Consider the following 13779-nt stretch of genomic DNA (forward strand, 5'->3'; position numbering starts at 1 on the left):
AAGCGCTATTTTCATTATTAGACTGGTTCTTTGTTGCCTTATGACCCAGCTTACATTTTCTTAACCATTTCAATTTCGTTCACAGAAGGGTGGGAGTCCATACCAGCTGTCACAGAATGTTTTTCTTAGATAGATTTGTGCCTGCAGTAATACCACAACTGCAGATGGTACTAAACAAACACAAGAAAACTGAATAGTGAATCCAACCTTCAGCAGAGATGTTCCCAGGATATTTAAAAGAGGCAGGAGAGGACCAGCAATAACTCAGGGGCTTCACGGGAAAATCAGAAACTTCACTGAGAAATTAAAAATAATAATAATTAAAAACCAACACAAACCAGCTGATTTTCTTTTTATTCATCGAATTATGATCAGTTCAACTGGCACACCTCCCGCTTTTCAAAGCTTTAACTGAAGCTAACAAAATACACTTTGGTTCAACAGTAAAATTCTATCTTTAGTTTGATGTTTAAAACTTTTTTTAAAAAAAATATAAAAGTCAAGTGGACCAAACCCCTGTAAGCCATTAGGCAAAGGAAAGTGGGGTAGTGGACTGTTTGAAATCAATCAATGGAAGAACTTTCACTGCATATTATGTAACATCCTAAAGTTATATTTACAATGTGCACTGAGGAGGGAAACACGGGTTTTATCTAGAAAGGATCTGCAGGGCATATATATCAGAAAGTGATACAGGTGAATCTGTTTTTAACTCTTCTGCTTCAGCCTGCTAAAAGCAGAACACTGGATCACATCAGGTGCAGGGTTTCAAACCACTCCTTTAAACTCAGAACACTCTTGTTTGTCATCTAGTTTCTCGTCTGAAATGTTGTTTACTTTTGTTGCTTGTGGGGTTTATTACCTTTGATTTTAATCAAGTGTTTAAAAATAAGTTTCACTCTTCTGTGGATGGTTCTCCTTGTTATTGGCTTCTCTTCTGATCACCTCATCAAATTTCAGTCAGGCTTAAGGCTTTAATATGTTTTTTTGGGCATTTTCACTCCTCTATTATTTTCTTTTAGTTTGTTTTTATTGATCATGCTTATTCTTATTTATTGTATTTATATGTTTATGCCTCTCTGTTCATTTTGTGATACATATGGAATAGAAAGTGCCTTATGGATAACACATATTTGAGAGTCCTGTGCTGGATTTTTTTTAAAGAATTGTAATAATTAATATACTAAAGTTTTTATATTTAGGTTGCAGTGGCTTTTATTTGTTGTTGTTGTTGTTGTTGTTTCATCCACAGCAATAAAAGACAAAATACTGCCTCATGAATAAACACTTTTACCCACCTCGGTTACTTCCACATGAAAATGACACAAACGACACGGTTTGGTTTTATTTTGGAATCTCCCACCGGAACCGAAATTTGTTAATTGACTGAAATTTGACAGTGGAGCGCGAGCGCGGCGGAGAAAGACGTAGAGAAAGAGAAAAAAAAGAAAGAGAGGGAGTCCGTGTTCGCGTGGAGGAAAACAGAAAAGACAGCGGCGGGTGGAGAGGAGGAGGAGGAGGAGGTGGAGGAAGAGCGGGATAAACCCAGCAGACGCACGGACGACGGGACGGCAAAGAAAGAAAAGGTGGAATAACCTGCGAGCTGCGCGCGAGGCGCCCGGAGGGATATTTTTCTCCTTTTTTTTGTTTGTTTGTTTTTTTGTTTTTTGTTTTGGGGCTCAAAGTGTTTGGATCTGATCTGCTGCTGTCGCTCCCAGCCGGGACTCCGCGGAGGGACACACAAACACACACACACACATACGCACTCAGGGCTCAGTCCGGTGCCGGACGGCACGTGTGCAAGACGGTGGGTGCGTGCCCAGGTGTGCGCGGTTGTCTGTGTGTTTGTGAGTGTGTGTACGTGTCTGCTGTTCGGGGTTAAATTTGGCGTTTTTCCAGCGGAGTTCTGCGCAGCACGGGACACCTTGTTTGTGACCTGTGCGTGCGCGGGCGCACACGACGCGCTCGTGCTCTTTGTAATGACTTTGGAGCGTTTTTTTTAATCTTCTTTTATTTTTAATTTAATTCTGGGAGGAAACCGAATCCCGCTGAGTGTGTGACAGCGTGTCCACGAGCGTGCACGTGTGCGCACACGACCCCGTCCTGCGCCCGCACGCGGCGGATCGATGAGGAGGATGGATTTGTGGATTTATTTACCTTGATGGGTTTTTTTTGTTTGTTTTAATCTCACCTGCTTGGAGCGGATGGATGTTCAGTCGGAAGTAAGAAAAAACTGGATTTTACAGCTCAGGAGAAGAACACGGTAAGTTTTAGAGTTATCTTTGAAATAAAATAGAGCTAAGTTTACATTTAAACTCTTCTGTTAATCCTCTAATGTTCCACTGATGATTAACATGTCTGTATATAACTTTGCACCAATAAACAGACACTGACGTCTTCATATTATCCTGCTTTTAATTCACTTTAAAACACTCAGTTATTCCTCAGACTGAAGAAAATATTCTTTACATTGCTGATATAATTTTTTCCTGCAGTTTGAGAATTTTCCTGCTCATCTCCGACATTTTTTTTATGACTTTTATTGCACTTTTTGTCACATTCACAAGCGCAGAGAGCGCTATCTCCTGACCTAGTGCGTTTGTGTTTTATTTCAGGACAGCTTTTAGAGTTTTCTAAATGTAAGAATTTGCTGCTTTTCTTGTGAACTTGTTATAACTTGTTATAACCTTTTCAGAGCGTTCCACATTAAAGTTTCTCAAGAAATCACTTGTGTGATACCATCATTGGAGATGTGTGCCGTCCATGTTTTTGTGTCACATAACAATGCTGTTCATTTCGTTGCCTCTCATTGGTGTAGTTTCGTTGTTACTTTTGGAACATGTTCAGTAAACCTATGCTGCAGGTACGTCGTAACATACCTTCGCCCTAACCTGACATGCACCTCCCCAGAAATGTAGATACACATTGCGCGGAGACAGTTGCCTGCCGTTGTTTCCTCGTACACTTCCAGCTACTTCTTCTTCTGCTGTCATTTTTCAAATTGAGTGAAGAGAATGGATCAACTAGAAGAGTGAAAGTTCACGACCAGCCTTGTGTTTTAGCACCTAAATTGCAGAGCAGCACTTGCTCACCACCACAACTATAAATGCTCGCAATAGCAAGGTCATTAGCCATGTGGGAAGGATACACCTGGGCTCTATGCAGAAGTAAAAGTCCTACATAATGGGGAAATTATGGTTCAGCGTTGGAAGCTCGTTGACAGCCTGAGTGCAGACACAAACTGGCAGTCTACTGGCCAAAAGCTTCTGCTGTCAGGTGGGGTCAGCATCAAAAATATGATGCCACAGGTCTGTGGACGACTCTTGCTTGTGCATCAGCCAGCGACAGAGAACTACAGTGTGTTCTCTGTGTTAAAAACAATGAAATTTGTGCGTTCTCCTCCTACATTCTTTTGATATTTGATGGGGTTTTTGGGGGGTTTTGTTGGCAGTTCTTCTGTTCTTAGTGAACTCCGGTGTCGCCTCCCTTCCTTGTTCTGGACCACTTCAGCATTCGCACAACCTGCAGTGTCATCCATGTCAAGCAGTTTTGATTTTGGTAAGAGTGCACAGGAGCACAACCCGGGAATACTCGAGTGCGGCTGTTTCACACTTTAGTTCTGGCGCAGCTGCTGATCACTGCGGCAAAGCTTGCAATTACATCTGACGCACTCCTCATCATGAATCCCGGGTATGTACCTCTGAAGTCATACCTTTGGTTTGTCCTCTGTATGGCATTGAGTCTCATCAGGAGCCTTTCAAAAGTGGAGAGTCTGCAAAACGGCTTTTGTACTGGAATTTAACCAGATTATCTGACGCTGCTACTCTCTGTAAATAAAAAGTAGACCTTTCACTGTTTTAAGCGACATGGAGTGGAGAGCATGCACATATTGTGGCAAACTATTTTTATCCCAGGTAAAATTAACACCTTTGCTGCACAAAGCAAAAGAGGGCGAACACAGGACCAGCACAAAGAATCCAGTCAATTTCCAGAATAAAAGAACATATGTGCACTGCTTACGAAGCGTTCTTGGTATAATTGATGTAAAGGACAGAACGAAACCTCATCCACACCCAGTCTACTTTCTGGGTTACTCATGCCAGCCACCAGGCTTAAGCAGGGGTTAGACCAGGGGTGAGCAACTCCATGTTTTAGATGTGTCCTTGAACCAACACAGCTGATTTAAATGGCTAAATTAGCTCCTCAACATGTCCTGAAGTTCTCCAGAGGCCTGGTAAGGAACTGATCATGTAATTCAGGTGTGCTGACCCAGGCCTGGAATTGCCCACCCCTGGGTTAGACTCAGTTAAAGACCTGCATGTGGACACCTGCAGACACCACAAAACATTCTTTGAGGTCCCGACGGACACGCGCAGAAGGTGGACTTCAGTACAGAGACTCTGAGAATGAGTTTATACTCTAAAAAAATTGTACACACAAGGTCTGCAAAGAACCTTGTGCTCATAGCTGGACTGGCCATCAGGCATTTGCCCGGGGGGCCGATGGTGATTTTTTGTTTTTATGGGCCGATGTTTTTTTTGGTTTTTTTACGTAATGGTATAAACAATGAAAGGCGGTGGATTGGCCAGATGCTGGCAGATGTGTAAAAATAACTCAGTTGCTTCGTGGTGGCTATGCCAGAGCTTCCACAGATTCAGTAACATTAGCAAGTGGCTGGTCTCCACCACTTGGAAAGGTGGGAAAGGTGAGGCAGGAGGAGAAGAGACCCGAGGCGGCCGCCGGCCGAGTATCAGGTGAACTGAACTTCAGGTGAGAAGTTATGACCTGCAGTCTCTCTGGGTCAGATATGAACCAAGTTTAGGTGGAGTTTATTTTCGTTGTGCTGACTTTTTACAGTCAGTTACAAAAATTCGTACTGCGTACTAGCTAGCATGATGAAGTTTCTGGGCGGGTGCTTTATTTTTTTCATAAGGTTAGTTATTAGAGAACGGAATCGTCTCGTATTCAGAGAAAATATTACGTGTTTCGTATTGAGGTGAAAAGGAACGCGATTTGTCCCGGACTTCAGCTAGAAAAAAAAGACACAAAGCTGGAGTTATTCTGCGTCTTTACGCTGCACAGCTGCCTCTTCTTCTCTCATTCTCTCCCCCTCCTTCTCCTGTTGCTGCTTCAATCAAGAAACTGATCAATGATCAGCTGATCGGCTTTTCTGTCGCAAGTCCCGTCAGCTGTTTGTTTATCGCCCACTTTGCGCCAGAAAGAGAAAACCAGTGGAAAACCAGTGGAAAAAGAGGAAATCAGTGGATGTCGCGCTAAACAACAGCAGCACGTTTGATCAGCTGTTGTTAGAATTTAATTAATATTACTTTGTAATATCAGCTGGTGTTTGCTGGAGCCACAGCTGTAAAAGCTGCTGGTCATGATATCAGTTTGGATATGTGAGGAGAGGGAAACATGAAGATGAAACCAGGAGATGAATCATCAGAGCTGAACAGGTGATGGATAAACAGGTTTACCTTTTAGGTGACATGAATGAGTTGAAGGGAAGTTATGAACTGTTTCTGAGAGACAAATAACACCAGGATCCTTTTTCTACGTAGCTGACAGCTGGTGCAGGGGCGGGTCTAGCAAAGTTTTGCCAGGGGGCCAGGTAGGGCATTACCAGGGAAAGGGGGGCACAAGGAAATACTTTTCTTTCTTATTCTAATTTAAAATGTCTCGCTTTTATTAAACAATTATCTGAATCGTACAACCAACGTTTTCATTTGATGTAAAATGTATAGAAATCCATTATTGTACATTAGATTATTGTAATCTTTTTTCGGGGTCCCATCATAATTTCTTCAGAAGAAAGTGCTGTATATGATGCCAGTATTTTCCCACATTTTCTAGATGCTGTACCAGTACTGTGTGTAAGTTTTATTCTTTCTCACCTGGCCATCTGTTTCCTTTCACTTTTTAAAGGTTGCCATGTTAGAAAAGATATTTGCCCTGCCATTGATGTGGTAAATAGTTTATGAAAATATCACTAAATCTGTCATTTATTATTTTTAATATTCAGTAATGATCATGTCTTCTCTGTCTTAATTTCAGGTTTCCACCATGTGTTATAGATGGTTTAGGAGGTTAATTCGACCAAGCAGTCTTTGGGTTTCGGCTAAGTTTTTTTTATAATATCAGAATAGGAAGGATGGTGTAGGTTTAAGTTCATTGGATTAATACATAAATCCCAACAAGACAGTGTACATCACTGTCACAACAGCATTTGTTTTCATTCAAAGGCTTTATGGTTTTTCCTATAATACCTGGTGGGCCAGTCTCTAGTTAAAATGCCGGGGCCGATTTTTTGTCCCAGTCCAGCCCTGCTTGTGTTCCCTACTTTATGGTGGAATTAAAGTCACTTGATGGAACAGTTCCCGAGGTGATGCACGCTTAGAGAGTACCTAAGTGTGCATCAGTGGGTTATTTTTAGTGTGGTTATTTTGACCTGTGGAAACAGTAGTGCACTTCCCCACAGAGTAGGTTAATTAGACAACCAAGTTATGAGAGTGCATTGTCTAATGATTTGTTTGCAGATGTTTCTTTTAGGTGATTTTTCTATTTTTGTTTTGCTAATGTAAAAGTACGACTTCTGGTCAGTTTGAAAGCATAAACCTGAAAAGCACCATTACAGCAGGCAGTAGCAGTTTAAGTTGGGCCTGCCCTGATTCGAGTCTCTCTTGCAGTAAACACCAGCAAAGATGTCTTTAGAGTGCCCTGTCCAGTCGATTGGTGCTGAAAATTGAAATTAGCAATGTTAGGAATGGACCATTTGAAGTGTGTTTTTGAATGTGGATCATTTAATAGCTAAATTTTGTTTATACAGAGATGTTTAACCAAGGCATTTTTTGTTCTATAATTTGCTGGGTTGGTCCTTTTGAAAACCAAAATAATTCCATGATTGCAATTGAGGGGAGTGGGGTTAATTTCTGATTGCTGATCAAAACTTCAGCTCATATGTTTTTCACAGAATCAAACTGGGTGGACAGGCTCAATTCTTGCCAGTTATAATACCAATACCTCAGCCATGGTTATTTACTGACACAAAGTATTGGCCAATATTAGTCTTAAATTAAGTGATGATGGAATTTTTTACCTGACCTCAGTGTTTGCCATAAGATTAGACTGGATTAATGTGAGTGGTTTAAAAGAAGCGCCATCGTTTGATGGAGTGTGTCAACTTGCTTGTCCACAGTCTATGCAGGGCTCTAGACTAACTTTTTGCCATGGGCGTACCGGTACGCCTAACTTTTTAAAGTTAGGCGTACCGGCACAAAAGTTAGGCGCACACAAATTTTATAATAATTTATATAATATAATGTGTTTTTCTGGATACACTGTGCTTTTTCACCATTCAAAGATTGATGACACCGTGTCAGAGCACTGGCTATGAATTTCAGATGGATCAGGCCTTAACTTAACAGAAAAGTTAGCAATAGTTCTTTTCCTATTACAGCTACATCCACTTCTGTCGTGCCTAGGCTGCTCACTAGGGCTGGGTATCATCACTGATTTCTATAATCCATTCGATTCCGGTTTTCAAAGTCCCGATTCGATTCAACTTAGCCTCAGACAGTCATAAATATTATTTCTGATCATTTATCAGTACTGACTTCATCAGAATTGTGAACATCACAGCAGATGCCTTTGTGTGAAAGTAACTGAGAATAAAACACAGAAAAACATGAAGGAGATTTTCCTGGTCTGGCTTTTTATAGCAGATAACCTTAAAAATATTCTACAATGTTCTGCATATAAAGTTTAAATTTCTTCAGTATTGAACAACAGAAAAAATAGGCTTTCTTGTCCGAGGTCATTTAAGTGAAAAAAGGAAAAGACAGCAGCCACAGCGCTGTAAACAACGGTAGACTGGTGGGTAATAAGCGAATGAATAATACAGAAAACAGAGATTGGAGACGGGAAACTGTTCTTGAAATACAGAGAGAGAGAGAGAGAGAGAGAGAGCTAGCTGTGCATGAAGTGTGATTTTTAATAGTCGTGGAAGCAAAACGGCAAAATTCATGACGACATTGATCAAATGTGAAGCGCAGTTTGCTGCTTCTTTTGCTGCTTGCTCGGTGAATTTTGGTTGGAGAGAGACAAAACCTGCAGCTCAGAATCAGCGCAAAAAGACGTAATTACAGCGCGGACCGGACGCATCAGAACCGCTAAGCTCCGACAGAGTGTCCGTCTATGGGCCGTCGGGTTAGAAAGCCGAGAAAGACAAAGTTGATTCTGATGCGTCGGTCCGTTCTGTGTTTACGTCTTTGTGTGGAATCCGTGTACCTGCTCTCATTTACTGTTTGGTTGTTGTTGAAATGGTTTTGTGAGCTTTAATCTGAGAATCTGACGTTTCTGGCAAAACACAGTTATATTTAAAAGTCGATTCAGGATTTAATGAATTGATATCGCTTTATTCAAGCTACTCACCTCCCACTTCCACCTGCACTTTCAACTGGACCACGGCCAATCAGAGAGGTCCCGCTCCTTACTATCTCTTATTGGTTTAGTCCACGATAGGGGCATAATGTGTGTCTGTTGTTGACCACAGGGAAGGTTGCAGATTTTTTTTTTTTTTGCTACCCGAACAGTTGGTCGCACAGGTGCAACCAAATATTTTTTTTAGTTGCACCACTGAAAAATTTGGTCGCATTTGCGACCAAATTGGTTGCGCTCTAGAGCCCTGCTATGATTAAGTCAAAACATTTCCAAACATGCAGCACAGTGCAAAATGATTGAGACACATCTCATGAGTTTATATTTTGCTTCCAAGCAACCAGACCTAGCAGCTGTAAGTTCTTCAGGCTTTTTGAAGCTCTTTCTTTGGACATTGGCTGCTTTTTCACTCATTTTCAGGCTGCGGGTTGTAACTGACCATTTTCAGAGGAAAGTCTTTTTTTTATTGTTGTTGTTGCTGTTGTTGTTAAGCCACTTAATGAAAAAACAAGATTGAAATGCCACTGGTGTTGGGGATCTGAGTGACAACACCACTGGCATTTCTGAGCATTACTGTGATCTGAAACCCACTGCAAGGCAGTAAAATCATACCTGGGTCGAAAAAGCACACAAGGGAAAACAATCAGTCATGGATTGGCCTCCCCAGAGCCCAGACCTAAATGTTGTTGAAGCAGTGTGGGATCATCTTGATAGAGAACAGAACCAAAGGCAGACAGCATCCAAAGAAGAGCTTTGGTCTGGCTTTGTTCTCCTTCAAGAAGCCAGGAGAACAATTCCTGAAAACTGCTTAAAGAAATGACAAGAAGGCTTACCTAAAATAGTTAAGGCTGTGTTGAAGAATAAAGGTGGTCATACCAAATATTGATTTTAAGCTTGTTAAATTGTTCAAGAACTGATTTTGCCTTATGGAATGTATTTCCATGTATGTTTGCAGGTATTTCAACAAATCACTGCACCTATTTCCAATTTTTCAAGCAAAATATAAAGAAATGAGGGGTGGCTAGAGATTTTTGTACAGTATTGTAGAAAGAAAATGATGATGTATCAGTATTAAAAAAAAACAAACAAGCAAACCTTTAATAACTTACTATGTTCGGGGGCTCTCAGCTTGCTAGTTTTGTCCAGTTTAACCCCAAAGACAACAAACACCCAAACCACCTTCAGAGATATATTTGGAATCACCATTTATTGGATGGTGGGTGGCCAGTTGGAAAATATGTCCAGTTAGCCACAAATAAATTCACTGGGTTACATTAGCTACAGTATCTTTGCTAGTTGTCAGGTCATCATAAGGCAAACTGGCAATATGTTAACTATCATCAGATGTGGCTATTTAGATTGAACAAACCGTGATGTTAAGCCTGCACCAGATTTCTTTGGCAAAGGCTTTGAGAACAATAAACTCATAATCCCGTGTTTCTTTCCAACACCAGTAAGATATGTCGTATTGTTTGCTTTGGAGACCCCTAGTGGTAGAAATCACATGCTGTTTATTATTAAATGAGTCTGCGCTTCTTTATATCTCTGTCTGATTTTCTTCAGTGTCACGTTCTCAGAATATTTCTCTCAGCCCAGTGAATTATCTCTTGTTGTGTTCCTGCAATGACTCACGCTCTGAGTTTGCTGTGACACTTCAGTACTTCTTCCTAAATCATGTAAAACCCACAAGGTTCCCAGAGTGTAAAAATATCGCTTATGTAATGTATCCAACCGTCTGTACTCGGATTACAGCCATAATTGCTGTGAGAGAGTTTTTCAAAGTTTAAACTCATCTGAAAATTTATTTTAGTCATTTTTATTTGTGTTTCGTTCATTAACTGATTATCTTTGTGGTTTTGATTTCTATAGTTTTATTTTTCAGGCCTTGTCTGGCAGAGCTGTGCAATCAGCTAAATTTAATTCTGTAATTCTGTCGTCATTTGCTTATTAAAATAAACTGGTTGAGATTATTCTGCCACATTCTGTTTTGCAATAATGCATTACACACATTAGGGAAAATGTAAAGGAAGAGAATGTGAAAGTCAGCTTCTCTCCCCCATTGTGAGCTTTAGGTCAGCTCACAATTATTTATGTATTTCGTTGTTTAGTTAGTCAATCCATCTTAATTATAATTAAAGATCGAGGAAATTTACTAAATTACAAAAGACAAGGCTTATTCTTTTAAAAAAAACAAGTCTTAAAGTAACTGTAATCGCAGTATTGACCAAAATAACTGTCATATTTATTTTTTCATTGTTACCATAATCGAGCGTCACTATCTGAAGTCACATACACCAGTAATCAGTTTTAAAAACAATTAGGGAACTTTAATTGAAGTCACATATTTTGATGAATCTCCCAAAGATTTTCCTGGGCTTTCAGCTGTTTTTTTTTTTCTGGTCTTCATTCTGTCCTAATATTTCCAGACCTCCCACTGTGTTTCTGAAAAAGAAGAAAGAAACCCAGTTTTGGGGGCAGACTCATTCTCTTTGCAGCTACTCATTTAAATCTTGGGCAAAATAGATTTTTGGCTACTTCTACACTAATCCGGGTAAATTTGAAAGCAGTGTTTTTGTCTAAAAACGCTCCGTGTCCACACTATCGTTTTCAATCGTTTTCATGCACACTGAAAACGTTTACTGCGGATGCGTGAAACGTAAGACGATTCGACCTGCGTCATTTCCGTCTGCCGTTTATTTATTTTCCAGTTCTTTGAAATGTTGTGGCAAGATGGGAAAGTTTTTTTAAAGTTTTTTTAAATGGACCGACAATGAGGTGGAGTTGTTGCTGCGAGTAACACAAAAGTACAAAGTTGCTGAACAACAGCTCTGAGTAAACATTCCGTCGTCTTTGAAGAAAAGCTATCTGGATCATGTATAAACTGATATTAATTTTTAATAAGGCTGTCAAAATTGAGACCAAACAAAACAACTGCTGTACAATGCCATTGCCATCTTAGTTGAATTGGTCACATGACTGCATCACATGACTAAATTGCGACATCGTCTTCGAAAGCCTCCGTTTTCGCTGTCCACACTGCGACGCGAAAACAGCATTTTCAAATTTATTCACTTTGGAGAGCGTTTTAAAAAAGCTCAGTTTTCCTTGACCAAAAACGCCATCACAGTGTGGATGGAAGGCCAAAACAGAGAGAAAAAGATGTGTTTTCAAACAAAAACGTATTAGTTTGGACATGGCCTTCATTTGATCCCATGTGGCCTTCTGTTATGCAGTAGCCATGCCTTTTTCCACTCTCTCTTCTGTATTTCTTGCAATCCTTAGGTCAAAAAAAGCTATTTTATACTGCTTTGCACCAGGCATTGAAATCTAAAAAGATGAATGTGATCTTTAGATCCTGGTAGAATCGATTAATGAAAATCAATCCTAATGTTTCGCTATCGCCTTCAGTTTGAGGTTAAAACAGGAGGGTTAAAGATGATTTTATTACCTTTTAAAGGGACTTTATTTCCTCCTTTCTCATTACCAGAGAGATTTCCCAGCCATCAGCAGGGCAGTCCAGATAAATCCAGGTTAAATAAACAGCGTTTTCCCTGCAGGGGTCATTAAAGTTTCATCTCAGTCTCTCGTCTCGTAAAATTAAAACAAAGCTGAGCGGAGAGCACGAAGGTAATGAACGCGTCCAGAAAATTGCAGCTCAGATTGGCCTCGGTGGCCAGCAGCACAGCTGGATCATCAGGAGTTTGAGAGAGGAGCTCCACGTGCAGCTGGCTGCAAACACAGCAATCTGGAGCTGACGTTCGCAACTGTAACATCTACATCTGTGAGGGAATGAGAGGAGGGAGAGATTTTAGAGATGTTTCAAAGCATATAACTGAAGGCAGCTGAAAGAGGAAAGATACACTCACGTCATAACTAAAAATGTCTGAGTAGTTTAAGTTCATCTGAGCAACAATTTAAATGTGCTTAGTTTGAAAAAGTAACTTATAAAGGAAGAAGAGGAATAAAGGACGAAGCCACTCTGAAAAAGTCATACAAAAAATGTCAAATATGCATTTTGTTGTCATATGCTGCATTTTCTCGAGACTTTCTTTAAAAAATAGCTCCGATTTGGTTTAAAATATTACATAATATTTCTAAGAAGGGCTTGCAGTTTCCATTATCTTTGAGATTTTAACATCTAAGAGAAAATTATGTGGCTGAGAAATGCAAAGTAATTTGGTGTTCGTCAGATTTTCTCACAAAAGCAAACAGGGCTCTTGAAGATTCCAGGTATAACATCTTAGTCTGAGAATCAGCTAGAATAGCTAATTCACAACAACATAAAAGCCTTGTTTTTCTTGTACTGTGTCACTCTTAACCCTTAAAGCCTGAAATATGAAATAATTGTGGAAAAATCTTTTTTTTTGTAACATTGAGAGTTTATTGAACCATCTGAGAAATTTGTTAAAAAGATAATTACATTTTAATTTCCATAAATTACTTTTAATTTGTAACTCGTTTACTAAATCTAGCAATTTTTTTTCCTTAAAAATGCATTTTTTTAATGTATGTGTGTAATTAGGTTTGGGTTTCGAAGGGAAAAATCACACTGATGATGTAAAGTCTCAAAAATGCATTAAAAAAGGCATCAAATACAAAACACTATAGGCATTTAAGGGCTTAAATGTAAGGACATACAAATCCAACCTTTTCCATTCACAATCCAGTGTACATAACTTGGATTCAGGTATCTGCAGACCCCCTTAGGTCTAAGTCATCATTGTCTAAGTCACCCACACCTGTGATGTAGCTTTTCATGATGACTGAAATAATAAGATCACAGATATAGGATGTAGAAATGGGATTTGTCATTGAAGGCTATCTGGTTCTCCTTTTGAGATGCTGTGGAGTTGCTGCACCTCCACATCAAAAGCAGCCAGCTGAGGTGGCTGAAGCATTTAATTAGGTTGCTCCTGGACGCCTCCTATGTGAGGGGTTTCGAGTATGTCCAACTAGAATGAAAACTCACACGTGAGATATTATACCTCTCAGCTGGCTTGGGAATGCCTTAGTGCCCTCCCAGGAGCGCTGGAGGAGGAGCATCTTTGTTGACTCTGCTGCCCCTGTGATCTAGACCTGGACCTGGACCTAGCAGCAGACAATAATGATTACTTATAATGATTACTTTCTGTGTCTGCTGACTGCCAAGACTTTGGAGGGGGGAACGTGATATTTTCTGACAGCGTAGAATGAAGGTCATCTGTATTCCTCACTGTGAGGAAGAGGCTAGAAATCGTTGTTTTTTTTTTATCTGTGAAGTAACACCAGGCTGCACTAAAATATTGCTTTCCTAACTTTGTAAAGTCCAATATAACAAGTCAAGAATATAAATTTGCTAACTTT

At 40.0% G+C, this 13779-nt stretch overlaps 1 protein-coding gene across 1 annotated transcript in view; it reads left to right on the forward strand.

The window, feature by feature from the left end:
- Positions 1 to 1565: 1565 nt before the first annotated feature.
- Positions 1566 to 13779, forward strand: part of LOC113015506 (BCL-6 corepressor-like) — an 86587-nt gene continuing 74373 nt past the window's right edge. The window contains exon 1 of the mRNA XM_026157493.2: positions 1566 to 2263. The gene's annotated coding sequence lies outside the window, so the exon portion shown is untranslated. The remainder of the gene's footprint in view (positions 2264 to 13779) is intronic.

Source organism: Astatotilapia calliptera, chromosome 23 (assembly GCF_964374335.1).
Source record: "Astatotilapia calliptera chromosome 23, fAstCal68.1, whole genome shotgun sequence".
In the NCBI taxonomy this organism is placed as follows: Eukaryota; Metazoa; Chordata; class Actinopteri; order Cichliformes; family Cichlidae; genus Astatotilapia; species Astatotilapia calliptera.